The sequence below is a fragment of the Schistocerca americana genome, chromosome 11 (genome assembly GCF_021461395.2).
Source record: "Schistocerca americana isolate TAMUIC-IGC-003095 chromosome 11, iqSchAmer2.1, whole genome shotgun sequence".
Taxonomy (NCBI): Eukaryota; Metazoa; Arthropoda; class Insecta; order Orthoptera; family Acrididae; genus Schistocerca; species Schistocerca americana.
In genome coordinates this window covers 52,382,078-52,406,504 of record NC_060129.1, presented here as the reverse complement: position 1 = coordinate 52,406,504, position 24,427 = coordinate 52,382,078, and the positions used below count along the sequence as shown (strand labels likewise).

The 24,427-nt window shown below is 41.8% G+C and overlaps 1 protein-coding gene and 1 long non-coding RNA gene across 2 annotated transcripts in view; both read left to right on the top strand.

Annotated features, from left to right (window-relative positions):
• LOC124553230 (ankyrin-3-like) overlaps positions 1-24,427 on the top strand; it is a 96,685-nt gene that overhangs the window by 13,557 nt on the left and 58,701 nt on the right. The window lies entirely within an intron of this gene.
• On the top strand, positions 20-22,814 carry LOC124553806. The gene is made up of 2 exons (XR_006968139.1): positions 20-76; positions 22,552-22,814. It is a non-coding gene; the product is annotated as an uncharacterized LOC124553806 (long non-coding RNA).

The following is a 24,427-nucleotide window of genomic DNA, read 5'->3' as shown; positions in this document are numbered from 1 at the left end:
CTGAGATTATTACGAATTTATTTTCCGGAATCGTATACAGAAGTCAGCGGACATAGTGTAACAGCCGACAACTCAGGTAAGTGTTTCATCCGTTACTCATGGTCCAAGTGGTCCTTTTGGTGCTAGTTTATTTAATCACGGTAGCCTTATTTCTGGTTTGATGCGTCCTCGCCGGCGCCGTGGGGAGGCGAGCGTGTGTAAGCTTCCCTCCAGCTGCCTGCGCCACCTGTTCCCTGCTTGTCTTATTCAAACACACTAAAATAGTAGCCTACTTCAATATATCGAGGTTCTATTTTTAGAACAGCGAGAGAAGATATAATAAAATAAATATACATCAATTGTTCAGAAATCTCTCGTGCAAAGGTCACACAAACTTGTATTCAGTACAGTTCGTTGCTCCTGCATGATAGGCAATACGTACGTCAGACGTTTTTGCTATGCAAGTAACATAATTGGCAGAGATGGGCGTGACCCACCCGTGGTACACACAGGCGTGAACTTGTTGGAGTAAGAGCTTTGGGTCACAGGGCAGTCATAGGAATACTGCGAGGGAACTGCGCAATATCGTTGGGTATCAGTGTATCATTGCCTTTGGTACTGTAGGAAGCTCCAGTTGGAATGCCATTTGGTCATCATGTTGCGTATACAGGGTGTTTTTTACCACAGTGTACAAACTCTAGGGATTGATCGATTACAGCATGCGGAACAAGAAAGGTCAAACGAACTTACGTCCGGAAATGAATGATTTCCACGCTAGAGACCATTTATTCAATCATACACTGTTACGAAGACTGCAGTCTAATAGTCGCTGTACCACGCAGCGACAGTTACAGTATGTACTGAAAATGCTTTCCATGTGCCTCAATCCATGCGTGTATACGCGCCGTAGCGTGCTCTGTCTCCCACGCTCACACCGGCCAGGCTGCATACGAACAGCGTCGAGGGCAGGATGAATACGCTGCTCTAGTCTCTCCACATCTGGAACTCGCTACACTTGCAGGATACTTCTTGAGCTCGCCCATAACCCAAAATCGCACGGGTTGAGATGCGGTGAACGAGCAGGCCATGCAACTGGACCACCTTCTCCAATCCATCAACCAGGGAAGACACCCTTGAGATGCGTCTGGACGTTAACGGCAAAGTGTAGCAGCCACATAACCATTAGAATCATCAATAGCACTTCTTCCAGAAAGACGCCCGCAAGAAGTGCCGATAGTTCAGGCCTATTAGGCGATGTGGATGGAAGGCTCGTCCCAAAATACGGCCGCCAATTATTCCGGCCCACACATACCGGCTGCACCGATGCTGATGATTCGCTGTCACCATACCATGGGCGTTCTGCGTACTATCCCACAGATGCCTGTTATGAGAGTTGAAGATACCACTCCACGTAAAGGTGCTGTCATCTGTGAACAGGATGGATAACACAGATCCCGGAATCGTGGTTGCCTGGTGAACAAATCAGTGACAGAACTGTTCCCTATGTGGAAAGTCTGTCGCTAGTACGCCCTGCACACACTGTAAGTGATAACGGTAGTAACAGTCGTCATGGAGAATGTCCCACACGGTCGTCTGGCTTACCCTGTACAGGCCGGTCCACTGCCTGCTACTGAGATGGCGGTCGCCTTCCACACTGCTCATTACATTTTCTTCCAACTCTAGTGTCTGATCATTTCGGGTACGTCCTTCACGACTTCCTGCATCCTAGGTCATGATGTGCGATAAACAGTACCACCCTCTATGAGGATATCATGCATAGTGTAACTGTAGCAGCATGGTATTACACTGCAGCTTCTGTAACAAAGTATGATTGAATAAATGGTCTCTGGCATACGGATCATGCGTTTCTGGGCACCATCAGACTTTTTTGTTCCTTATCCTCTCATTGATAAATCACTAGAGTGTTTACATGGTTGAAAAAATCATCTTGTATATTCCATAGACCCTTACAGCGATAAAAGTAACCTGTCTGTGTAACGTATCGGTAGAATTTTCGCAAAGGTTTACTTACCTGTGTTATGTTCCACACCGTAACTTTTTTTTAGAGACATACTGATGTTACAGAGTTCATCTTGGACACGCAAGTTCAAAATGTAACAACCGACTTCCTCTATTTCCTTGGTGTCCAAGTAAAATCAGATATGACAGATAAATTCTCCTCTAAGAGTCACGTCCTAAAACTTCACATGAATTTTAAACATTTTTCGTGTTAACTGTATTTAAATCCTGCTTGAATTGTAATATATTCCGTTTTCGTACGCTATGTACCATCAGGTACGTATTTTGCGCTGCAAAATCAGCTGCGATCAACATTTATCCTCCATAAAAATTATCGGAGTAGCAGCCTCATTCAAAGAAACATTTATCCAATCTTTAATTGTGTATCAAAGTGAATAGACGTAAATTTTTTAAAATTTTCCTAAGTTTCCAGTGATGTGTAGTACGTGTGTCGCATAAAATCAGTGTTTCTGTAGCGCTTGTTGTAAGTAACATGTATCCCATTGTCTCCATTTACTGTAAACTAACGTCAATTTTCATTTGGTTTTCGACTACAACCTCTAAAAATTTCACGAGATTAGTAGCGTTTATAGAAGATGCTACTGCACTATAAAGGAAACATCGATTTGCGAACGGACTGCTTCAGATCTTAACGGTAACTAGCTGTACTTGGAGCTTAACTGGCCCAGAACATAAGAAAGGATCTGCAGGCTTACTTCAATGATACTTGTTTACTGTTCTGAAAAACATTACACCAGCCACACTGCAGCCCTACTGTGAACACCGTCCTCTAACGTGGGAAGAGTTAGCTGACGTTCATGAGTTAAGATCAGTCGCCTGGAAGCTGCTGTATATGGGTGTTTCTGGAGAGTTACCAGCAGTAATGTATCATATATGCCACAGATACCTGAGTTACTACCATCTCCTGCTGTCGCTTCTACACGGAGAACATGATCTGTCCCCGCTGATCCACTTGGCTGTCATCAGCTTCTACAGGAAGTACATGATGTGTCACTACTCATCCACTTGGCTGTAAGAAGCTTGTACAGGAAGTACATGATATATCACCAATCATCCACTTGGCTGTCGGCAGCTTCTACAGGGAATACATGATCCATCAAAACTCACCCACTTGGCTGTAACAAGCTTGCACAGGAAGTTCATGATCTATCACCGCTCATCCTTCTTGGCTGTCAGCAGCTTCTACAGAGAGTACATGATCTGTCACCGCCCATCCACTTGGCTGTGAGTGGTCTGCCATTGGTAGGACTAGGCTGCATGGACAGTGGAGCAGGGACCAGGGAGGACTCAGCATGCGGTACGTATCACCCTAACCAACAAATAGGAGGTGCAGGCTTCCACTGAAATCGAAACTGAGTCAGTGAGACTAACTTCAACTTCCTAACAGTAGGAAGTTCAAATGTACGGCAAGTGAATGTATCTGTTAGGTAAATGCAAGAAACGATGTGAGGGAAGACTAAGTGTACTCACTGTCTATGGCTGGAAGCCTTATTCAGCCTGCTGAAGAGGCCATTCCCTCAATTGCTGAGGGAACGTGGTGCAACCGGCAGCTGACCGCGCTCTTCGGCCACACTTGGATCATTCAACTGTCAGAGCAGGTTGATAGTGGTGGTCTCACTCATCTAACTTCAGTGAGACAATTTGCTGCAGTGCAAAACTGGTCGTGCCCCCCACGTTCTGAATCGAATGTAACTACTGACTCAGAGTTCGAAGGTTCTGTGACAAAGCAGCCTGAAATTTCTTGGACCTGCGTCAAGGGATTGAGTAGACACCGTAAATGGGTCAGGTGTTTGGTACACATCAGAGGCTGCTGCTCAGGTAGCTGTTTGGGTGTGGAGTGGACACAACGGTTTTCAGATTAGACTACTCTTCATCCAGTCCAGATAACGACAGGGATCTGAAAGTGTCAGTAATAGTTCCAAAGAAGAGTCACATACTGGCGAGAGTATTACAGTTCAAGTGATCAACTTCTGAATCACCGATAACGACGTGCCAGGGTTTGAAGCAGGCCCAGTAGAGCTCACATAATACCCGGTACAGAAGGCTGGTGGAAACGCGGAACTGACAACAGTGACATACTGATAAAAATTACAGCGTGTATCGAAAATATACATGGAGATAGTAGGGCATTTGTCCCAGGTCACAAACAAAGTGTACCAACCAAAACAGAAACATAAACTGCGTGTGAGGCTGTCTGGAAAAGACTCAGTATCATTGGTGGGCATTAATTTGGAAACAGGTCCCTATGTCAACTTCTAGATCTACTCCAGATGCAACAAAATATTATAGAGAAAACCGAAGCACTGTTACATAAGTTTCCAAGTCACACTCTAATTGTTGAAGTTGATGTTAATTGTGCAACAATCGACTGAGAAAATGACAGTTTAGTAAGAGGTGGGGGTGACAAGACGTCTGGTGAAACACCTCTAAATGAGTAGTCTGAGAATTAACTAAAACAGACTGTTTGGGAGCCCACTAGTGATATTGCAACTGATAGTTTCAAAATGACCATAACTCTTTGAGGAAGCTCACACAGAAACTAGTATCAATGACCATGAAGCAACATTGATTTACAACGTACAAATGGCAACTAAAACATGTAGCAGAATACATATATGTTCAGCAAACCAGATACAGAAGCAGTTGTGACCTATTTCAATACAAAACTCGAAATATTTAGCTCTGGAGAAAAACATGTAGAAGAATTGCGGTTCAGGTTTATAAGAACAGTCAACTGTGCACTTTGTACATATGTAGAGCAGTTCATGATAAGAGGGACACTCCACAGTCTGCAGTCATTTTAAAGAAACATCTAAAGAAAAAGAGACGACTGGTCAATAAATACTAGGCAAAGCGTGGGGCTACATGTAGGAAGATGTAAATGAGATGTATTTGGCTAATGAAAGAGAATTTCGTCTAACCTACTAAGATTACCGAGTCGCAGATAGGCTCAACAAAAGGACTCATAATTAAAGCTTTCGGTCATTAAGGCTGCAGTCAACAATAGACAACAAGCACACACACACACACACACACACGTACTCACGCAAACGAAACTCACACACACGACTGCACTCCCAGGCAATTGAAACCACACTGCGAGCAGCAGCACCACTGCATGATGGGAGTGGCGACAGGGTGGGGGTGAAGAGGAGGTTGGGGTGGGGAGGGGTAGGGGTAGTATGTGTGGGCGGCGGACAGTGAAGTGCTGCCTGTTAGATGGTGGGAATGGGAATGGTGTGGAGGGGGAGGGAAGTAGCAGAAAAGGAGGGAAATAGAAAGACTGTCTTTGGTGGTGGAATGACGGTTATGTTGTGATGGAATGGGAATAGGGTAGGAGCTGTATGGGTGAGGGCAGTGACTGACAAAGGTTCCCACAACCCACCTGGCGTCCTCCTTTGATAGTCACTGCCCTCATGCATCCAGTAAGGTGCCCTGTTCCCATCCCAGCACTACACAGCCGTCATTCCACCACCACCCCCAGTCCTTTTATTTCCCTGCGTTTCTGCTACTTCCCCGCCCTCCCCACCTCTCCGCTGCCCTCTGTCTAACCTGTAGCACTTCACTGTCCACCACCCCACCATACTGTCGCTCCCCTCCCTGTCACAGTCTCCTCCTCTCCCCACACCCAGTCGCCACTCCCATCATGCACTCGTGCTGCTGCTCACAATGTGGTTTCAGTTGCCTGAGACTTCAGTCATGTGAGTGAGTTGCGTGCGTGTGTGTGTGTGTGTGTGTGTGTGTGTGTGTGTGTGTGTGTGTGTGTGCGTGTCTACTGTTGATGAAGGCGTCATTGGCCAAAAGCTTTAACTCTGAGACTTTTTTGTTGTGCCTATCTGCAACTCAGCATTTCGTCTCAGTGGTGAGTTGCAACTTTCCTTTTCGTAATATTGTCACATTCCATCCTGGATTTTTCGTAATTTCACTCCTACTAAGACTACTGTAGCAGAATAGGAAGGATCTCTCACAAAACCAAGGAAATGCCAGTATTGTGTAAAGCTGGTACAAAATGTAGTGTTCAGACACTCGCAGACCAGGTAATGACAGCAATTAAGCATAGCAAAGCAAAATCAGAAACTCTGAATTAGTATCCCGAAATGTTTCTTTAGAGGTGGTATTGTGGGGTATTGCTCTAATTTGTGACGATGACAGATATAGATGTACCATTAGTGTCATTAGTGTTGAGAAACAGCTGAGATTTAACAAGGCTCCAAGCCCGATGGAATCTCTATCAGACCCTACACCGAATTTGCGTCTGATTTAGCCTCTGTCTTAACCAAAATCTATTGTAAATCTCCAGTACAAATAACAGTGCCCCGTAGTTGGAAGAAGTTCGAGGAGACACCCATCTAGTAGAAGAGCAGCAGGAGTCATTCACAAAACTACCGCGCAATATCCTTGCCATCCATTTCTTATAGGATTCTTCAACATATTCTCCGCTCAAACGTAATGAGGTTCCTTGAATAGAAGGACCTCATTGGCAATCAGTATGGATTTAGAAAACGGGGACATGTCACATTTCCTTCATGACTTCCTTAAAGCTTTAATCAAGGCAGTAAGGTAAATGCAGTAATTTCGATTTTCGATAAAATCATTTGACTCACTGCCATAACCACACTTATTACCAAAGTAAGATTATATGGGGTATGATGCGAAATTTGTGACTTAACTGAGGATTTATTTGTTAGGGAGGACTCAGCGTGTTGCTTTAATGCAGAGAAATTAGTGTGTACAACGTAAGTGTATTGCTACTCGAATTTGATGTAATTCTAAAATTAATAGTCTGTGAAAGAATTGAAACGTTAGAACTTCAGTTGAAACACTGGTTCATGCAGGTGGGAAGTAGGTGTGTAATCGTCTGAAACTTGAAAGAAAGGCTCCTTTGCACGTACAGTAAATTGGTGGCTAGCACGCAAAGTGTTCACACCTTGTGAACTGAACGACGCAAGAAGAGCGGCAAAATTATTTTATGTAGCCTCGGGTGTCGAAAAACGTAGGCTCATTTTTCAAGGTATTTACTGGTTAGCACTGAAATACCGTACCAAGAAGAGAATATACAGCAAGAGCTATGGATATTTTTGGCACATTTTTTGAATAGCCACATGAGATGGACACTGCCACCACCTGCATCTCACAGAATCATTTGAGTACTGACTAATTGCATAGACCACTTATCTGTTCTATTAATGAATAATAAGTTTTTGTTCCCTAAACAATGGGTTGGGCACTCTTATTTTATGCGCAATCATTTACGTAAACAAGGTCCTATTCCAAGTGCTGCAATAATCCCAGCATTGAACTGAAAACTAATTACCTCCCATAACAAAAAATTGTTTGTGTGGAGTAGTTAACACTATAAGTATTCAGTCAGGCCAAGTTTTGACGTACTCGAGGTTTTTTTCGTACGAGGATAGTTGATTTTTTATTAAAGTGTAATTGCCAAGAATAGATTTCAAGTATCGAACTTAAAGATTGTTCGTCTTCAAATCTTAGTACAGTGTAACAGTTATCTGTAAAAACCAAATTCATAACAGTGACTGGTTAGGCTTGAAGGGCAAGCTTAATGATGATTGTGCAGGTCTGAAGTTAAAGTGTTTATGATGTCATGTATACACAGTTAATAGTGTATGTCATATCGTGTTGTGACTAAAATGTACAGCCTTCATCTGAGTCTACTAGTGGACTAGTCTCAGGGTCCTCATGCTAACAGCTGAAGCAAATTTAAGTTTCATATAACAATTACAGCATTAGTGATGTGCACGTGCAAGTTTTCTAATATTTGTGTGCTATAACAAGCACCTGTCTACAACTATTGAGATTATATTACATCCAGGCACCACATATCCCATTTTTGATAAATAGTATAAAGAAGCAAATGCTATTTGAATACTGAAATAATAGTAAGGTTGTTGTTATTATGGTCTTCAGTACAAAGACTGATTTCACGCAGCTCTCCACGATACTCTATGCTGTGCGGGCCTCTTCGTCTCCAAGTAACTGCTGCAACCTGCATCCCTCTCAACCTGTTTACTGTTTTCATTACTTGGTCTCCCTGTATGACTTTAATCCCCGCCCCCCACCCACCCCCTCATCGCGCTTCCCTCCAGTACTAAATTCGTGATCTCCTGATGTCTCAGTGTGTGCCCTGTCAACAGATCCCTTCTTCTAACTAGGTTGTGCCACCAGTTTCTTTTCTCTCCAGGTCTATTCGTACTTCCTCATTGGTTATGTGTTGTGGTACAGTGAGGCTTCGTGCGAGCGATGTTCAGTAGGAGAAGTAAAGTTTGCTAAGAAAGTCCCGGAAGTCACTCGCACTGAAAATGTACCTAAGGGTCACTTTAAAACTGAGTTTGAGGAATATTACAAGGGGGGAATATAAGTAGTATGTTAACGTCGGCCTCGACTGTTCTGTCCGCGCAATGACATGTCGGACACGGTTGGCTCTGTAAAAAAAAAAAAACTTGGCACATAGAAAGTAAATGATTAAGCAAACACAAATTTAGGGTAATTGACACTATAGTTTCGAACTTGGACTTAACGTACATATAACATGTTAACACTTACGTCAATAACAATTACAGAACTTGAGTGGTTTGAAAAGTTTACAAATCACGTTGAAATGTCCATTCATTAACCAATCTGCGTTTTTCACACATGCTAGTCCCATATGCAACAAAATGACAGTATTTATCTGTAGGGTTTAACAAATAACAATTCTAATAACGACCCCTATGTAATGGTGCGTTCGTATTGTACAGGAGATAAAAAGAGACTGATATCTTCGGCAGTGGTCGATGGGTTGCGCGCTTGTTTTTTTAGTATTCAACTGTCTTCAGACTCTGTCTTTAATATCGATGTCTTTACATGCGCGCTGAGTAAGTCTATAGTTTCTTAGGCGCGTCAGTGGTACTGGATTCATCTATACATTGGTACATAAATGGCTCTTGGCCTCTTTCATTACTCAGATCAGTGTTTTCTGTGACGAGATGTGGCAGTGTGAAAATACATCACATCGTCTCCCATGTGGAGAACGAGAACTACTGCATTCTCGTGATCCATGCGTAATTCCAGAGATGTAGTTGCACACAGTACATGCATTCATCTAAATTGTCAAAATCGCACTCTTAAATTAAATTAAATAACACATATATCATAATATCCACAATATTTATCAAATACGTGCATAGAAGTGTTTATGCTTTGAACTTAAGGTCCATTGTTTTCGCACTATTATGCTTCAGTTCACTGTGGTCGGTGCCACGGTTATTTGAGTTTCTCTGTCTATGCACAGGCGCTGACCTTCACTCTTGAAAAGTAACTGTACGACACTTTGATCTAGCTTCCATATTGTTTAATAAATTCAGTCCTGCTGAAAAGAGAGAAACTTATAACCTAACATTAAAATCAAAGGTAGATTGCTTATACACTAATCATTATCTGTATATTTGTACGATGTTTTAGTTAGTTCGGGGCTTTTCTCTCTTTTGTAAAGTTTTTTTGTGTGAATAGCGTGGTATTTCCTTATCGCTTATATTTACACTAACAAATTTGCATGTTGCACATGAACACGAAACACTTTGACGTTCAACGCCGTGGGTTGACGATGGTAGTTTGTGGTCTGGTCTCACCACATCTTCACATGGTTATGTAGTCGTTAATACAAAAGAAGAAAAAGAAGAGAACAAAAGAAAAGAAAAGGTTGAAAGTCGAAAAATCCTGTATGCCTTGCGGCAAACGGGACAGGGCATCGGCTACTACGTTTGATTCAGCTTTAATGTAAATAATTTCGAAGCTGTATTCTCGGAGTGAAAGGCACCACCGGGTGAGTCGTGAATGAAGCAATTTGCATGATAGCAAGAAAGAAAGGGCTTGATGGTCTGTGTATATGCGAGTATGTTTACCCCAAAGAAAGTAGCGAAACTTGCAGAATGCCCAAATAATGGCAAGAGCCTCCCGCTTCGTCACAGAGTACGACCTCTCGCACTCCGTGAGCGTGTGGCTCGCAAAACTTATCGATTTGACGATTGTCTGGCGTTACTAGACAATCTGTCCTGTCACGGTCGCCAGTTGTAGTGGTTAATACAAAAGAAGAAAAAGAAGAGAAGAAAAGAAAAAGTTGAAAATGTGGGAAGAAATGGTGAATAAAAAGCGGGTTTTAAAATCGTAAATGACCGTGAAAAAGGGAAAGAATGAAATGCATATCGGACTTCGTATTAGAGAAAAAGCTATCGGACTTCGTGATTCGGAAAAGCTATTGTTGGGTGGGTCCCTATGGCGTTTTTGAGCAAAAGGTCAACCAAGTTCCACTACAAAAATTATTGCAAAAGAACAGAGAATAACAAAATGTAACTGACAGGGGGAAATGGCATAGATAAGAGCTCATCTTTTACCATGTTAACATGTCTTCTTTCGTGCGGCTTCCAGGTCTTCAAAAATCTCCTACTTTATTTCTGCGTGAAAAGTCTGCTCCGAAATCTTGCAATCATCCAGGAATCACTAATTGATGCCAATTAAAATCATTTTGATCCCGAATGCAATTTAATTTACTTTGCTACTTCCATCCTCCGAATTTCATAACTGCCTCAATATGTCTACACATCAAAATCAGGTCAAGACTAGCTAATAATTTTTTTACGTCTGCATTAAGCTTCTGCGCTCGAGAGACAATAGACGGATAGAAAACAAAAAAAGAGATACAATTTTAGTATTTTCTCTGCCGGCGAGCGCTCATACCGCTGCGACGGTATAATTTATGTCTGAGGGAACGAGTGTAGCGCGTCGAAATTCAAAATCCCGCTACAGTTACGTGGGCAAGACAGGGACATTAAGAAGCTGGAGTCTCATTATGTTAAATGTTCATCCATGTGGATAAATGTCCGTGACTTCTGTTCCTTTTGGTGCCTATTTTCTATCATGAACCAATAAAAAAATTGTGGTTTAGGTAATGCTTTACACTAAGTTTACACCACTAATACGGCAAGGGATAAGGATGTGAACATCAGATTTACAAACGTAGCGTCAGTATTCGCTCACTACATTTATACATTGTTCAGTAATATCTTATTTCCGCTCCGAAATCACTATACCAGCCGACCGTTGTGGCCGAGCGGTTCTAGGCGCTTCAGAGCGGAGCAGCCCGAATTCTGCCTCCGGCATGGATGAGGTTAGTTAGGTTTAAATGGTTCTAAGTCTAGGGGACTGATGACCTCAGATGTTAAGTCCCATAATACTGAGAGCCATTTTTTTGACTGTACCACTGTTACGAAATAAATCTCGGGTGCATCAGCGCACCTGATGATGGCAACGTGGTCGATTGCCGAAATATGGTGTCCTATCCACACTCATACGAGGCTGTTCACCAGAGATTTGCTTCGTCATAAAATACGAGTGGAGAAACTGAAGAACCATACACCACTGTTCGTGTTTAGTGTACACTTGGTACTTGACATAAGTCTTTAGTTCGGATGCATTTATTGTTATATAGGTCTCTATATTCGGGGAAATGTCCGTGTATATATTTTGAATTGCCACTGTTAAAGTCAATGAACTAGCATTCTCAGAGGGGTATATCTTTAAATGTGGAAACTTACATTTTGAATAGGCGTGGTCGCATTATCCCGTCTTCCCGCGCTCTGTAGTATTCGCTTCGCGCAGTGATCCGCAAATATTTAAGCTGGGCGTGCCAAGGGACAAATGACTGATAAATTCTGTGAATGTTTCCGTCAGGCTCACGTCGTACATTGCCTTGTTTTTCTTCTTACCGCTCAGTCCACGTGGTTCATTATCTCACCTGCCGCTGGAGTTTCTTTTATCATCCGCACGTCTATATCTGTCGTTACATGCGGTGGTTACGAATAATTGTGCTCTCTCCATCGTGTCGCGCCGTCTGTTCCTTCGTCTTACATCCTACAAAATTCATCATGTAGAATGTCTGAAGTCGGCTCAACGGCTACGTCTTTCCTTTGTATTCAAATAAAACCTCAATATAAATCGTCATCCACGGCCAGCAGTCGCGTAGGACTTAATTTTCTTAAAAACAAACTCAAAACTAAGTCCATAATTTCTCCTGTAAATGTGGTCGGCGACTTTCCTTAGTAATTTTCTTTTCTTCTTTCTTGTTTTCTGTGCGGCAATGTCTTGACTCTTGGATTCATTCTTCTTCTTGTCTTTCAGCGGTCTTTTTGTAGATGTGATCGGCAAAATCTTCCTCAATGGTCATTATTATTTTCTTGGCTCGAAGCATACTTCTTAATGTACTAATGGTGGTATACACCCTTTATTCTTCCAGACAGGAGATCGAATATGAGATAGCAACCATTGTGTCGTTTGGGCAAAATTATGTTCGTACCCTCGTACAAGTACCTCCAATTTTTATTTAGACGGTACAGTAATGAAGGTTTGCAATGCGTCCTCACTAATACTTTTTCATTGAGTTTGTAGTCTACCACTTCCCATTCTTCTTATCGTGTGCTCTCTTTCTGATATTCACATGAACAGTATGTGAAATCATGGCCTGTCTGAGTTTTACATCGAGTTCTTCTTCATCACTCTGAAGTTTAGGTATAGGATCGATCCACTCGTTGCGTTCCCTTTGATTCGACATTAGTTCTGGTGGCGTGTAACCGGTTGACATGTGGGGCCGGTTGTTGACTATCTGCTCCAACGGGGTTACAAATTCCACCCATTTTGTTTGGCGTGTCGAAATTTATGTGCGGATGAATCGGTTGAATTCCTTAAATACGCGTTCTGTCGAGTTTGACTGTGGTCTGAATTTCGAAATCAAAATTTTCTTGATGTTGTTCTTTGCAAGTAAACCTCTCCATTGTTTGCCGATAAAGTTCGAGGCATTTTCTGGAAGTATGGCCTCCGGTTTGCCGAAACGTGGGAAGTAATCCTGCTGTATTCTTCTTACAGTCGGCTGCGTGTCTGACGACTTCGTCGCGTACGTATACGTTTTGTAAACAGATCTAGAAGTGCCACAAGCTATTTCGCACCTATTTTTACTCTCGGGAGTGGTTCTTCGAGGTCTATACTTACTACGTGCCCTGGTTTCTGGGTTAATGTGGGGTTTAATGCCAAAGCATTAGACAGATTAAATGGCTTGGCTTTCTGGCATTCTAGACAACTTTTTAGGAGTTAGTGTACCCTTTTTCCATGCATATTAGGAACGTAACAATACATCGATATTTCCTTCTTGCATTTTATAGGTTCGAAGTGTCCCCAAGACAGGTGGGTATACCATAACAAATGCTCCACATAGGCGTGGGTATGCACACGCACCCTCTTCCGGTTTCTGTTGTCCGATGAACTTATACTCCTTCAAGTAATTTGTAACATTTCGCTAACTGGTGTTGAGGTTCAAATGGTTCAAATGGCTCTGAGCACTATGGGACTTAACATCTGAGGTCATAAGTCCACTAGAACTTAAAACTACTTAAACCTAACTTAGGACATCACACACATCCATGCCCGAGGCAGGATTCGAACCTGCGATCGTAAAGGTCGCGCGATTCCAGTCTGAAGCGCCTAGAACCGCTCGGCCACTACGGCCGGCTAACCGGTGTTGAGGATTTATCTTAAGTATTCCCTCTATTCCATTTTCTATCGGCGTCATGCAATTTCTTCATTTGTCTGCACAGCTGTAGGTAGTAGTCTCAGTGAAGCGGGTCTTCCATTAACGATATCTGTCCGTTCCGTAATTTTCCCTCAAATTCACGATTTTCGGGCATTCCCTCCGGCATGCGTGATAGGACATCGCCTATGACGTTGTTGGAATAAACTTTTATTTTTCGACCATAAATATAATAACTGAATCTCCGAAATGCCCATACGACGGTTAAACCTTCCAATTCCATTACACAGTAGTTTCGCTCACACTCCGTCAATACGCGACTCGCGAAACTGATAATTCTACTTTTCTTCTCTCCGTTTACTTATTCTTCTTGGAAGAGACAAGCGCCTAGACCCTTAATTGAAGCGTCGCAAGATGTACAGAAGTCTTCATCTAAATCTGGATGGTTCAACATATCACTAGAGAGTAATGTTTCTTTTATCTCCTTGAAAGTTCGTTTACACTCTTCCGTCCAATTCCACGAAACGTTCTTTTCAACAGGTTGTGTAATGACGGGTGGTGAAGGCATTGTCCGGATAGAAAACGCCGAAAGAATGACACCATTCCAATGAACCCTTTAAGCTGACGTTTCGTGGTGGGCGTAGGAAAGTTTTCTATAGCTGAAAGTTTCTTGGGATCCGGTCGAATTCCTTCTGAAGATGACACGTGGCCTAAGAATTTGATCTCTTGTTTCCCGAATTTTGACTTCCTGAGGTTGGCAGTAACTCCGTTGTCCGTGAACCTTCTGAACACTTTCTCGATCAGCTGGATGTGGTTTTCCCATGAAGTGGTGGTAATTAGCAAGTCGTCGACGTACACCGCACTTTGTCTAAAATTTCTGGTCCCAGAACGCAATCCAAAGCTGCAATAAATATTCCAGAACTGACATTCAAACCAAACGGAACTACTTTGAACTGATACGACCGGCCGGCGAAAATAAATGCTGTATACTTCCTCGATTGTTGTGACAGCCAGACCTGACAGTAGCTACGTCTTGGGTCAAAACTAGAGAGATACCTTAAACCTCTAAATTTCTGGAATTGCTCTTCGAGCGGTTCAGGCCTCCTGCAAACCGGTGATATTATTTTACTAATGTTGCTAGCGTCCAGTACCAACCTTACGCTGACATCTTCCTTCATAACAGGAACTAAGGGGTTGCAATAGGGTGAATCAGAGTTTTCGATAATGTTACTCTTGATCATTTATCTTATCCCGTCTCTATCGACTGCCTTCTTGGATTGCCAAACCGCATAGGTGGTTCAAATGGTTCACATGGCTCTGAGCACTATGGGACTTAACATCTATGTTCATCAGTCCCCTAGAACTTAGAACTACTTAAACCTAACTAACCTAACGACAGCACACAACACCCAGTCGTCACGAGGAAGAGAAAATCCCTGATCCCGCCGAAAATCGAACCCGGGTACCCGTGTACCGTTATAAATACCAATTACTGCTCTTGTCTTGCGGGGAAACTCCGCACCGAGTATGCAAGGAATGGATAGATTTTTCACGACTAAGCACACACATGCAATTATCACTGATTCTGTTCGGACTGGTTTACTCTTTGAATCACGGAACCCACAGCACTGGTAACTGTACAGCCTTGAACCGGTAAAGTGGGTACTTGGATTATGGCAGATACTTTTCTGAAAACACACAACGACATTGCATTCACGTTTGTACCTGTATCTACAATTGTTATGATGGGTAAATGAGCGATGTATAGGTCTGCGCAGAAGCTTGTACTCGGTCTTGCCATACGTCTTCTGTAGGTTTAGTCACCTTTTCTCCTATTAATTGTTCACGTATATCTGAGTTCTGCGTATGAGACTTATTAACTCCGACATGAAGTCGCCCCCTGCGCATTCAGCAGCCAACCCACGGAGGCCTGGACCAGCTGCTTCCGGTTTTCCGCTTCCCTTTGTGCTGAGCTGCTACCGTTTGACGTAGCGCCCGTGCTATTGTCTTCTGTTTTCGTCACGGTAGAGCTTGAATACCATGTTACCGTTGGTACGAATCCCGGCTGGTTGCAAAAATTGTAGTTCGGCGGCGGCCTGACTTAGGTGTAGAGTATGGTCGGACTGTATGCTCCACGCGGCTTCTGATTTTGTTTAAACTGCTGCTGATATTTTGGATTCGTTGCTCGCAGTGGTGGTGCATTTTGTTGGTATTGCATGACTTGGTTCTGCTGCTGAAAACTGTTATGATTTCGCGACCCATTTTGGTAGCTTTCATTGTTTTGTTCCCCGTATCGGTTCCTACCGTAGTTCTTACGTTGGTAACCGTTGCCGTATCCACTACGTCTGTAGCCATTGCCATAGTTTTTCGGAATTTCGTTGTAAATGGGGTCTAGTCTGTAATTATTGTTACGTCTGCTCCGCTGGTTGCCGTTCCCATTGTTTCCATTGTTCTTTCCGTCACTTGACTGCCAGTTAGCGTTTACCTGTTGGCTGCCGTGTATTTCGGCGGCCGGTGCGCTTGGCGTCTGATATCCGTAGCTGTGGTTGTCCTGAACACGCGCGTCTTTATAGATGTCTAAACCGTCGAACACGGATAAGAACATCTCCTGGTCGTCATCCGGAACGTTTACTAATTTTTCCCTTATCGATATAGGCAATTTAGATTTGAGAATCGTCATTACATCTTTAGTGGTGATTGGTGTACCCCAAGAGCGAATCATCCTCAAGTACTTCTGAAAATACCTCCTTAGACTCACAAATTTGGCATGACAAGCTTCAGCATTACTCACTTCTTTCCGAAGTCTCTGCCATACTCCTGAGCTCCAAAACTAATGCAAAAATTGGTGTTTGAATTCGGCATAGGTATGACATCTATCGACCATCTCTGTTCCCTATAACGCATTGTCTCCTTGGATGCATCCGATAACAAACTGTATGCTATGGCTGTGTGACCAACTTTCTGGAAATACGCCAGAAAATCCTTTTAAAAATACGAGGTGGTGAATGTTTCTTTTCTCTGGTATCAATATTTGGAAGAGTCTATGCTTCAATACACACTCTTCTTTCAATAGATTCCCGAAGCGATACTTGAGCTATTTGTTCCAGCTGTAAAGGTTGGTAGTCCTGCTTCGGTACTGATCGTGCGGAGGTTTGTTGCTGGTGGTCGAAATATTCCGTCGAGTTGTTCACGGTTGGTAATTCGCTTTTGGTTTCCCCATGCGCGTCATTATTTTAGACGTCATTTAAGCGCTGTAGCATTGTCTCAATTTGACCTTCAAGTTTGCTTTTCCACTCTTGTAAATCTTTCGTGAAGACACGTCGAATGTGTCTTAACTCGCTACAAACTGTGTCTGCTGAACTTCCGAGAGCAGCTAAGTCTTCTAAGGTGGCTGATTTTACGGTGTCTTTGAGCTCGGTAGTTACTTCTTCGGAAATTTATTTTACTTTCAATTATTCACCTTTGACATGTCATCTGACAATTCTGTCATTTTATCGCCTATTTTTTGATATTATCTTGAAGCTTATTGACCTGTCCTGACACTTCCTTGAAGTTTTTCAGCGTCTTCACCGCCTCAGACTGGCAAGCGGTTACTTGAAGCTGAAGTTGGTTGGCGATTGATTTTCCTACTTCACAATTTGATCTGCCACCGTGGAAATGTTACTATCTATTTTTGCACGTAAGTCGGTTTTAATCGCATCTACTTCACGTTTGAGACCTTCTTTTAGTTCGTCCTTTAGTCAAGTTTAGCTCGTACATCTGCCTTTAAGTTACCTCCCGTAGAATCAAATTCAGTTTCCATGTCCGATTTTAAGTTGGAGAAGAAGAAGGCTGGTTCCTCGTCCTATTCCTTCTCTTCGCGATGCCTTTCCTTCTCATCACGTTCCCGTTTTTCTCTCTGGCACATTTCAGTACACAAGTCAAGTTTATCCGATTGACTGATCTGTGATGTTTGTCCGAATCTTAGCTCACGCTCCTCGTCTTCTACATTTAACACGCCTTGCCGAGACTCCGGGCGATTAGAAACTGCACGCGAGCGGACGTGGTATGTACCCCCGTTTGTTTCTGGAAGTTCATCTGCGGAATTATCCACTCGCTTGTCTTCTGCCGTGTTTGCAGCCAAAGACTTCGCGATAGACCAACTGGTAATATTTTTAGATACACTACTGTACTGCTCACACGGGGTGTCTATCTCTGAGTTACTAAAACAGTCAATTGCCAGTGGCGGCAATGAAAACTGAATAGCACGACCCAAAAGAGACGATTTGGATTCCACCAAATGTAAACAATTGAAGACAATGCTGCCGTCCCTCACCAACGCTCTATTTCCACATCTTGGATTTGAATGACAAGAATGACAACAAGAGAACGTATACAGTCATACAATAAAAATTTTGCACTTCAACAAAATTGACTTTAAAAATTTCAAAGAAAGGTTTTTAAGATAGTTAATCTGAATAAATTTTCGAAATGAAGCGGGGTTTGGCGGGAAAGCAGGATTTTAAATGAGCGCAGCACTTGAATGTCAGAAAATGCACTACAGAAGCAGGGTTTTCACAAACACAAAGGATTCTACTCACTTTGCGTTGTCTTGAAACAGCGACTCGCAACTGCAATTACGGCCACCAGTTGTATTTTATCGTTCTGTTGGTAGTCACCAGAATATGATCCACGTCCGTCCTTTCCAGAAAAGTTCCGTCTCCGGGCCCACATGATATTAAAAACAAGAGGATCAGCTATAATTTTGATTGATGTCGCTGTTCGGGCGCCACATCCGATGTAAGGAAGTATTATTACTATTATTATTACTAAGCATCAGACTGGGGAGGGGAAGCAACATATACTTGCGTGCCTCCCGTTCCCGTTTAGGAAGTGCCGCGTACCATTGTGGAACAGTGAGGCTTTGTGCGGTCGGAGAAGCAAAGTTAGCTAAGAAATTCCCAGACCTCATTCGCACTAAAAAAGTACCTAAGGGCCACTTTAAAACTGAGTTTGAGGAATATTACAAGGGGGGAATATAAGTAGTATGTTAACGTCGGCCTCGACTGTTATGTCCGCGCAATGACATGTCGGACACGGTTGGCTCTGTAAAAAAACTTGACACATAGAAAGTAAATAACTAAGCAAATACAGATTTAGGGTAATTGACACTATAATTACGAACTTGGACTTAACGTACATAAAACATGTTAACACTTACGTCAATAACAATGACAGAACTTGAGTGGTTTGAAAAGTTTACAAATCACGTAGAAATGTCCATTCATTAACCAATCTGCGTTTTTCACACATGCTAGTCCCACATCCAACAAAATGACAGTATTTATCTGTAGGGTTTAACAAATGACAAGTCTAACAAAGAAGCCCATGTAATGGTGCGTCCGTATTATACAGGAGATGAAAAGAGACTGATATCGTCCAGCAGTGGACAATGGGTTGCGCGCTTGTTTTTCTTTAATATTCAAAAGTCTGCAGAGTATGTCTTTAATATCGATGTTTTACATGCTCGATGAGTTACTCAATGGTTTCTTAGGAGCGTCAGTGGTTCTGGCTTCATTTCTCCTTGTAAATCGTCAAAAATACATCATTACAATGCATAGTTAAATACTATACATTGGCAAATAAATGAATCTTGGCCTCTTTCATTACTCAAATCAGTGTTTTGTGTGATGAGATGTGGTAGTGTGGAAATACATCTCACACCACAAGCTTCTATGCTCTACATGTCTAAACTCTTTATCGCCCACGTTTCACTTCCATACATGGCTACACTCCATACAAATACTTTCAGAAAAGACTTCCTTAGACTTAAACTTATACTAGTTGTTAACAAATTTCTCTTCTTCAGAAATGGTCTTCTGGCCATTTCCAGTCTACATTTTACATCATCTCCGTTCCGACCATCATCAGTTGTTTTGCTGCGCAAGTAGCAAAACGCATCGACTACTTTAAGTGGCTCATTTCGGAATCTAATTTTCTCAGCATCACCTGATTAAATTCGACTAAATTCCATTACCCTCGTTTCGCTTTTGTGATTTTCATCTCATATCATTCTTTCGAGACACAGTCCATTCTGTTCTATTGCTCTTCCTACTCGTTTGCTTTGTCTGACAGAATTACAGCGTCATAGGTAAACCTCAAAGTTTTTATTTCTCCTTTCTTTACTTTATTTCGGCATACAAATTTTTCTTTGTTTTCATTTACTGATTGCTCAAAAATAGAGATTGAATAAAATCGGTTATAGGCTACAAACCTGTCTCACTCCCTTCTCAGTCCCAGCTTCCCTTTTGAGCAAGGATAGAAAATGTTTCAAGGACACTATTTTCCCACAGGTAAGCTGATCGTAGAACCTCTTGTAGAAGTTAGCATTGTTCCACAGTTAATAATTGTTCACTTGTAATAATCATTCGGTGTCTGCCTTAATATATAAGTGTTGTTGTGAGCCACTTGTTGCAAAAACGGTTAGTATCCTTCTGTGTTGTTCAAGCAAAACTTCTGTTACATTGCTTGATAAATTGAGCCACTGCTTGGTGTCTTATTTCCAAAACATAATTTCAGTACCAAGTAAAGTCGATCCCAATAGTTAACTCCCTTTATCAACAATGCTCGCTCTTGATACCACTTTTCCTAATTAGGCTGGCGACCGTTTCCTTGCATGTAATCGCAATTTACTATATTATTAATAGAACTGGGAATCTAGGTTCAAATGGTTCAAATGGCTCTGAGCACTATGGGACTTAACAGCTGTGGTCATCAGTCCCCTAGAACTTAGAACTACTTAAACCTAACTAACCTAAGGACATCACACAAATCCACACCCGAGGCAGGATTCGAACCTGCCACCGTAGCACGGGATTCTAGTCTCGTTTATTCAGTTGTTGCCTCCTTTCAATAGGATTGCATAGAGAAACGAAAATAGTCCCGTACCTTGACCATTAGACACAGTCACGGTAAAATTAAAATCCTTTGTCAGGAGGAACATTAGGGTATATCACTAATTGAGAAAGAACGGTTCAGCTTTACGTAACCTGATTGATGCGCATATTCGTCAACTGCTCCGGTGGCACATATTACAAAAACAAGAAAACGCAACACAAGAACTGTAATATATATATGAATGTTTCTTTATTTGTCCCTCCTTCGATTCTATACTACTCGATCATTTGCGATTAAACTTTGCTGATTTGTTGTGTGTCAACAAACGGAGATTTCTGGATTGTATTAAAGTTGTCGAAGAAAAATCTAGAAACTGGAAGTGTCGAGAAAAAAACACGCCAAGATAAAACGTGAACAATTAATGAAAAAAATTAAGCAAACATTTTAACAGCAATAACACACATTGGAAATGTAACTGAGAGGCATCTCGGGAGCTGCCAACTTTCAATTGAATGCAAGTGGCGGCAGGCGAAAACGCTATCCGTGTGTGCAGGTGCGTCAACATTGAGGCGTTACCATAGACATGTACCCAAATTTTATTTTCGAAAAGGTGGTGTGCGTGGCCTTTTAACATATTTGTGTGTGTCACATTCTTCAGCTGCAGTTCTTGCGTTTCCGTATGTATGAAGTATGTGAAGTGAGTTAAACACGGATAATGACATTTCAGTTCGTGTGTGACGTTATAAGTGGTGTTGATTATAAACTTCAAACTGCAACTCGGCATAACACAACCGACACAATTTTCTGTTCTTTTTACAAACTAATTGTAATAGTTGCCGCGAAGTAATATTTTCGCTATCAAGCGGTACAGATGATGCAGTCGTTACCAAATTGTTTTCTTATAATGGAATATGAAGATTTCGAACCTGTGCATCCAGATTTCAGTTTTCGTGATTACCTTGTCGCTCTAAGAAAATACTGAAGAGGTTCTTTTGAAAGGGAACTGCCGGATTGAAACATTCCGACCGTGTGCTCCGACTCTAATGACCTAGATCTCTACGGGTTTGAGCCCCAATTTGCTCCCTTCCTCCTTTAAATCAGTTACGCCATCTTTAGAACGAGCTGTTGGTCAATGTAGACCTGCAGCACGGAAGAAAAAGGCATCACGAACCGCAGAAACAAACGAGCAACGTGAAGTAAGACTGGAAAGCGATCGACTACGCCCTTTTCGATTCAGACGAGCACTGCATACCGATCTATATCTTGGTGCATTACACTGGGGCGCTAATTATGATTTGAGGCATCACACAGGTGGGGTTATTGTAAAGATTGATAATTAAACTTGTAGTGCCCTCTAAAATGAAAGACCAGCAATGCACTGAGCAGGTGGATAAGAGAAGTAGACGAAATTACATTCATCATCCTCGACATTATCAACGTTAGTACCAGGTGACATAAACCTATCGAATATTTGTCTTTGCAGAAATGGCCACTCGGGTTAGTTTAACATACTCACATGCAGCCATTCACAGGATGAAGTAAAACAACTTAGGTGCACTGGAGGGTCATCAACTGAATGCCGTAATATTTTCTACGCCTGACTTTATAGAAACATTAGTACAACTCACGTTTCCAAATGACATTACCCGGTGCAACATGTATCATGTGTGCAACTTCTATCACAATATTCATAGTACAAGAGAAAATATGTCATCTTACAGGATCTCTACTAGCGTAGACAATTAAAGATACTAATTATTTAGAATTTAGTTCATGGCAAACACTCATGAATATGTTGGTTAACGTTCAGTTCAGTATAGGTGCTAAAGGAGAAATTGTCACTGCATTCCAAATTGTATTCGATCTAGAAACGAATGAAAACTATAGTTCACATCTGGCCTTGAATAAATGCCTGCTGATGCGTACAAAGTTGTAGCTAGAGCTGGCGGAACACCTGTCAGCCAACGCGAAACAGAAGACTAAAGTCCCACAATTAATGAAATGATGACAGTTACAGCCGGCGCAGAGTTAAACTCGCATGTTGGCAAAGAATTTGACTAACTTGATGTAATTCTTCTTCGGAGATATGGCGATGTTCATCGAGTATCCAAATCTCATCTCTCATATGAAGGATTGCAGTATCGGACGGTATTTTGACGAAGAGAACATGGATGTCTTCACAACATTAAACTAAGATATTCAGGTAGTGCTAAGGAAACAAAAAAGGATATTAGAGCTACGAATTACTATTCACATCGATTGATGATCCGTGAAAAAGCTGCAAATCAGATCTTAAAATGTCGACAATTGTTCCAGTACTACATTCGATTAAATTCAACCAAACGGCGTTCCAGATACAGTCTGTCGGTAAACTGAAGAGCGAGTGAGCGAGTCCACACTCTGCGAACCCAGCTACGTCACAGGGCGCTTCTACAGGCTGTTTCACAACGTAGTGCCGGCCGTGCCGTTGCACACGCTTTACATCTGTGGCGACGCCGTGTACAGAATTACGTCTCGGCTGCGGTCATTTTTATACAAATGCATTAAGACCATAAGGAATACAAAAAAACGATAGCTTCTTCCGAAACACAACATTATAGAGTAAATATCATTTACATAAGAACGGAAGTCAGTATTAGACTACAACATAGAACCGAATGGCTGTTCATGTGAATGTATGTTCCGCTGTTGCTATTCGTAAAACGAATCCCATATAATGCAATCAATCTGTAGAATTAAAGGCTTGTTCTTATTTTGTGTTTCTATTAAAAGGTAGAAGTTTTCTTTGAAGAGCTGCATTGAAACTTAACAACTCTTGCAACACCAAGAGTATTTAAAAAATGAGCAGAAATTTACAATTTTCTGTGTTGTATTAGTCCGACTAGCACTACTTTTTTGTCACTGTCTTTGTAAACATGCCTCAAAAGTATGTGTACAATGTTAAGCATATTGGGTATTTACTGCGTTGTCAGCTGTCAGAAAGGTTACATGTGTTTTGGTAGCATCAACCATTATTTGTTTTGTATAAAAATTAATTAGAGAATTTGTATTAAATTTGGTTATAAGAATGGAATAAAGTGTATCAAACTTTTAGAAATGGTAAATATTGCTGTTCGTGAGACTGTTATGAGTAAACCAAGGGCAGACAAGCGGTATAATCGTTTCAAAGCAGGCCTTAAAGGACAGCGGTTTTACAAGCATGGATAAGAATAAAAATGCACAGTTAAGAGACGTATAACTTGTCCCGAAGAGAGAGCTCCTGAAGTGTCTTGGAAATTGGAAAAAGCACTGGCATAACTGTATAGCATGTATTGGGGAATATTTTGAAGAGGATAACATTGCTGTTGCTTAAGAAATGAAGTTCTTACCAAAAAATAGAACAGAATATGTGAACGCACCTCGAATGTGAAGAATTTTGCCCAGAAGTCCAGAATCGGTGTACATGTTTCGAATGAAATTTCAGCAGAGTTTAGAATAGCTATTGCGCACATGTTTTAAGTAGTATGTCTTAGAATCAGGCGGATAGTGACCGAGATACAGATTTAGTGTTCCATAAGCATCATAGGTTTTGCGTGATTTTGAAACTGTCTATAACGATGGCTTTACTCCCAAAATTATTAGTTTTCCTTCGTGGCGATTCCAGTAAACGAAGCAGCCTATTTTTCCGTTCCTAACTTATGTGTCCTACTGAGTGAGGCTGACGTTCGCATGGATTGCAGCCCTTTAATTGGGACTGGTAATGTTAGCCAACAGTTCTCTTTGGGCCGCCTCTTTAATACACGCTGTAATAACATTAGAGACAATCGAACGCTCGTTACTCCGCAAATACCTCCACTTCTTCGTATTCTGCATATTTTCTCGCAATGCTAGACTACTATCCATCACTTCCGGATATCGAAGTACATCAGTAAGTATACAAAGTTACCTCACTGATACTAACAACTAAGATCCCACGAACAG